Here is a 6,305-nt window from a genome sequence, read left to right on the forward strand (position 1 = left end):
TAAGTGTAGAGCATTGGGGAAGGTTAAATGATAAAGTATGGGGAATGTTTTATGGTTGTGTATGGGTAAATGTTTAATTGTAACGTATGGGGATTGTTTAATGGTAACACATGGGGAATGTTTAATGGTAGCATATGGGGAAATGTTTAATGGAAATGTATGGGGATTGTTTTATGGTTGCGTATGGGTAAATGTTTAGTTGTAACGTATGGGGATTGTTTAATGGTAACACATGGGGAATGTTTAATGGTGGCATATGGGGAAATGTTTAATGGTAATAATGGGAAATATTTATTGTAGAGTATTGGGAATGTTTAATTATAGAGTATTGCGGAATGTTCAATTGTAGGGTATGGAGCTGAGAATTTTCTGAATCAAGAATGTTAGTTATGCTTAGTTTTAAAGACTTCACTAGACTTTAACTGTTTCAAACCAAATATGACAGTGTTCTACAAATGAATTCTTTTAACCCTTTGGTAAGGAATTATACCTGAAATGTCCAACAACTTCATATGTAAGTCATCTCCTCCTGAAGGGCTACACATTGAAGTGCTGCAAAAATTGCTTAGGACTTACAGTCCCTTGGTCAAATAAGGAATGTTTAGATTCCCAGCTTGTGTAATCAAGGTAATTAAGAATTATGATTAACTACGAGTGTTAAGTTTCACCTATTGAACAAGACGTTTAACATCATAACATAGAATATGGTGATATCACTGTATTTTGGAGCCTCAGAATCAGTTGCTTTATGAAGGTTGAGGGCAAGATAACAGAAAGAGATATCTGAGTAATACAGGCCCTATGAACCTCTTTGTTTATTATTTTAGCAAATATAGGGGAAAATAAACAACATAAAACAGAAGGAAATAATTAGAATAGGAATTGCTTGAAAGAGATGTACAATTGATAATGTTGTATTCTTGTATTAGTAGAGGTTATATTACATAAACAATCATGATAGTATGTGTTAGTGGTATGCGAAATCACACACTAATCTGTAATTATACGCTACCTAAAGTGTTCTGCCACCAGTGTAAATCAAATATTTATGTTGTTGTTGTTTGTATTCATACAGGTCTGTTGTACAAAAGTCACAAAACTGAACAGGAAATGAACGATGTGAAAAATGTTTTTTTATATACCGGTAACTGTTAGCATTGTTGTTATAGTGATGTATTTAAATCATATACAGTTGAATGTTATAATTTCCATGAATCATAATGTTATGAACCAAATACAAATAGGTGCCATCATTAAGCTTTTGTTTGATCTGTAAATTGTGCTTATGTAAAATTGATATGTTATGACAGATGAGATTTTTATCACTCCAGACCAAAGGTAATAGACGCATTTTTTCACTGCATTTCTATTTGTTACTTGCATCACTTGTGGGAAAATTCCTACCTTTTTGACAAATGTGAAATTCACACTCATATGTATTTATTTTTCTTTATTTTTTGGCTCACCTGGCCAAAAGGCAAAGTGAGCATTAGCTGTGGCACAGCATCTGATCTCTGTCAGTCTATAACTATTCCAATGTCAACTTCTACTCACTAACCAAACAACCAAGAGTCCTAGCTGGTATGTTCCTACGGTAAAGTCTAACAAAATCTGTGAATAGAAATGACCTTGACCCAAATGTAAAAAGAAATAGTCTTGATCCATATTCAAGGTTACAGATAAAAAAAAAATTTCTTCTCATTGACCAAAAAAGTCATGATATTTGAATGGTAAGTTCCTGGGAAGAAGTTTGACAAAATTTACATAACTGAAATGAGTTCAACCCATATTCAAGGTGACAGGAGTCAACTTTGTTAAATCATTCAGTTAACATCTTCTGATCAACCAACTCCTGATTAACCAAAATATGGGTTCCTGGGTTAAAGCCTTGTCAATTTTGTCCCAATAACATCATTTTGACCCATATGCAAGGTTGCAAGGATCAAATTCATTAAACACTCAAATTCCACCTTCTCATTAACCTAAAGACATTGACCTATGATACATGGCTGTTATGTTACTGGGATGAGGCTATAAGAAATAACGTTTACCAGTAGTCAAGGTCACAGAGGTCAGATTTGTTGAAACTCTCATATGAGGAATTCTAATTACCTAACAGGTGATGAAAACTGCTAAAGTTGGTGAATAGAAATGACCTTGACCCATACTCAATGTTACAGGGATGAAATATATTTTCCAGTTCTAGATAAATAATGTTAAATCTTGAGTGTTATAATCGTAGTAGTTTAATCTAATTGTCAATTATGTTAGATGAAAACATACTTGGAAAAGAATTGAAAACCAGGTGCGTGATGAAAGCCCATTGGACCTCTTGTTTAGTACTTTAATCTATGCATTGATTCAATCAGAGCCGTTGTATTTGTTAAATAGAAATGATAAACCTGTGTTTTTGTTTTAATTCAATTTTTTTGTAAATGATACAGTTTGACTAAATAACTATGCAGGAAAGCGATCATATTACTGACCTTAAAGATGAAACTCCAGGTCTAACATTTTAAACATATCTCAGGGTGATTTTATTTCAAGATTTTGAAGCAACTTTAAGGTCAAGCATATACTATAAAGACTTAATATAAAGGCTTCAGCTCAAACTTCATCCTAAGTTCAACAACTATAAAGACAATGGGACCAAATTTAACTGTTGTGAGATACAGGGGTGTTCAACATCCCAGGTTTCTTTCTAGAAGCATGGTGGCAGATAAATCCTGGGATGATGCAGTGAAGTTGTGTAGAGACTCATGACTCTGTGATAGCTTGTAGATAGGAGTTATCAGTTTTTAAGAATTGGTTTGACAACTGTGAATTCTGACATATATATTAAATGTTTCAAAGAAGAATAAACTTCATCAGACATGTCATCCAATAAACGAGTGTTTCATATGCATTGACTAAGTCTTCATGTTGTACCTATACCATCTAACAGTTATACAACAATTGTCTTGTGATTTTTGTTATAAAATTTTAACCATGTGAGTAATAATAACTACATGTCTTTGTTGAGATTGCAATATATGATAAACTCAAAAATCTCTCAGTGTCTTATGTTTATTGTTTTAAAAGAAATCTCAAATTCTTTGTTACTTTTAAAGTTTTGTTAAAGTTGTAACTATTATTAGTAGATTGTAAACAAGTTATTATGCCATTTTTTACACAATGTATGTATGTTTTTTTGTGAATCCATTCTTTGACAGTCCATCCATACATTCAGGTTATTGTCAATTTCTAATAAACAGAGTAAGAACTGTGAAATCTGTAGGAGAACTGTTAAAACATTTGACAAGGTAGAATAAATAGAATGTTTTAGAATCTTTTCAATCATATATCCTTATAGATTGAATTCTGTGGATCTCCTAACCTAGACTTACAACTTGCCAATAATTCTGAAATCAATCAGGTGTTTCCTTAATGCTGGTATGCCTTTTCCTTGTAAATTTTTAGAGTATTCTATTGTGTTCAATTTATTGATAATCATTCCACATGTTGCCAGAACACTGACATTTGTTGGTGAAACGATGCCCGACAGTGGGGAGTAACAGAGTGACATTTGTTGGTGAAACGATGCCCGACAGTGGGGAGTAACAGAGTGACATTTGTTGGTGAAACGATGCCCGACAGTGGGGAGTAACAGAGATGGCCTTTCAAGTTCCTGAGACGAGACGATGAAATTACCAAAAATTAATGTCTAAAGATTGAAAAATATACATTTTTTTATTTTATGCAAAATTGCACAGCACAAAATTATTCCAAGATACGGTATTTTGTTAGTTAGTTTATCTTTTTGTATCTACATGATGAGAGATGATTTTCTTAAAAAGCATCCAAGGAAAGACAACTGACATAATTTCTATAAAAATCTAACCAAAGTCATGTTATTTTTACATTTTTGTCAATTTGTTTCATGGTGTTTGTTTTTGGTTGTTATTATGTTTTACCCAAAAGTAATTTTCAATTTTTGTTATGTCTGCCTCATTATTATGTTTCTGCCAAACTTAATGTGTAATTTGTTGCTCAAAACCAATATATAATTTTATATATATATATCTTGAACAATGATTTGTAATAGTTTGTAATCATATGTATAATTGTATCATAATATGTTTATTTAAGATTTATGAATGGTGTATATATATATGTTATGTATTTTAGAACAACAGGTACAAACATGAATTTTACTGTAATGGTAAAATTGTTAAGATCTGTTCATTGTCTATTACATAGAGTTATCAGTATATTTTATGTAAAAGTATATAAAATGTTACCACAGGGATATTGGAATTTGGTCATTGGATTATCAACTTTACAATACTATATGTTCTGTAATAACACCATTGGGGGCTATCACTTCTGACACAAAGTAGGGGTTTGGGAAGGGGTTTGACTCCAGGGTAATGATATATGGCATGAGATGGCATTTTTAGGCTAAATGTAACACATCAGTTTTAGCTGTTACTACCAATCCTTACTTTCTGATTGGTCAAAATATTCCAACAGATTTTCAGTAACCTCTGGTTCTAAATAAACTATGTAAATTGGGTGGGCTTATTACCAGTCACAGTCTTATTATTGGTTAATGGGCTATACAGTGTAGTGTTCTGAGGGTTTGGTACTTCTACCACAGCCGCTAACCCTAGATACCTTGTTCATGAGTTAGTGATTACAATTTATATTAGTTTGTGCAAGGTAAAGATTATTTTGTATTTTTATTTGTAAAGTTACATATCTCAAAAAGATTATATTCATTCCATGAAAAATATCAAAAGCAATAGTTTTATAAAATATGTTAATTAAAATATACATATTTAATCGTTTAATCTATTAATCACTTAATTAAAACTTCGTATTTTTTATTTTGCTCACTGAATTTTTTGGGAGAACGTATAGTTGCCACTTGTTCAATCATCTGTACTTTCATCATTTCTTTAATTTTGTCAGGACATAACTTTGCCATCCATTGAGCAAGGATCTTGAAACTTGGTGTATACATTGGTCATATTAAGGTGATGTGAAGTGTACCAATTTTAGTATCCATAACCCCTGAATTACAAGGTTATTGTCCTTTGTTGAAATTTTGTGTCCAGTATACCAAATTCAGGGCCCACAACCCTTAATTACAGTGTTATGGCCCATCATTAAAATTTTATGTCCAGAGCATAAGTTTTAATTTCTTGCATTTAAGCTAGGGTAATGAAATTTGGTTTATACATAATCAAACTTAGAAAATGTGCGATGTACCAAATACAGGGCCCACAACCCCTTTATAGAATAATTTCCCTTTGTGAAGATTTTATTTAAACTTGGATAATGAAATTTGGCATATACATAAAAGGCTGTACAGTGTACAAAATTAAGTGCCTGAAACCCCTAAAGCACAGAATTAATGCCCTTTGTTAAAATTTTGTGTCCAATAACGTTGTCTCCGGGGAAGCATTCATCAACTTTACTGATACTCTTGCATTACAACAGTTACAATAAAAATTTCATCCAATTTTCAATAAATCACTGGTGTTGGGTAGGAAACTGTATACAGCATATGCTGTATCCAGACAAAAATAAAGCTTGCATAAGCAAAGAGATGACTACAACCCATTTTAGATACAGCTCTTATCAGTAAATCAATTAAACCCAGATTTGGGTGTAAAGCAAATGTGTCATCTACTTGTGCAACATAGTGCATTTTCAGTTTACTAAAATAACATGTTGTAAACAATAGATAGGAAAGCAAAACATATAGTAATATATAACGCAAATTTAACGGACAATTATGATGGAAATTCAAGGAAAATGTAGTCCAAATTATTCTGACATTCTGTTGTATTTTATATATCGGCTTGGAGTAGATAAAAGTATGTAAAAATTGATAGAATAACACAGACTAGCAGAAAAGATACATGTACTAATTTACAGAATAATGTAGTGAATACTGTATTTGAAACATGATAATATTTATACCATTAGTTTTATTAATTTTGTTGAAGGAATTTTGTTTTTTGCCAGTGATTGTGTCTTTATGTTTGTTTTTAATTATTTTCTGAATAAACATGTTGAAATGATGATTATGACTTGTATTTTATTTGAAAAGAATATCAAAAAGCAAGGTTTTATCTTTTAGCGTCCGCGAAAAAAATAGGTCTTGTAAGAAAAAAAATCCAGACAACGATCGAAGTATATGTACTTTTTCCGGATTTTACAACCCGTCTTTCGCCTCAATCATTATATTCCAGGTGTAGCGCCATTTTGGTGTTGACGAAGAATATATCGAACATTATGTTCTCATACTTTTCGCA

This window comes from Ylistrum balloti, unplaced genomic scaffold (genome assembly GCF_031769215.1).
Source record: "Ylistrum balloti isolate Yb309-2 unplaced genomic scaffold, AGI_CSIRO_Ybal_v1 Utg370184, whole genome shotgun sequence".
Taxonomy (NCBI): Eukaryota; Metazoa; Mollusca; class Bivalvia; order Pectinida; family Pectinidae; genus Ylistrum; species Ylistrum balloti.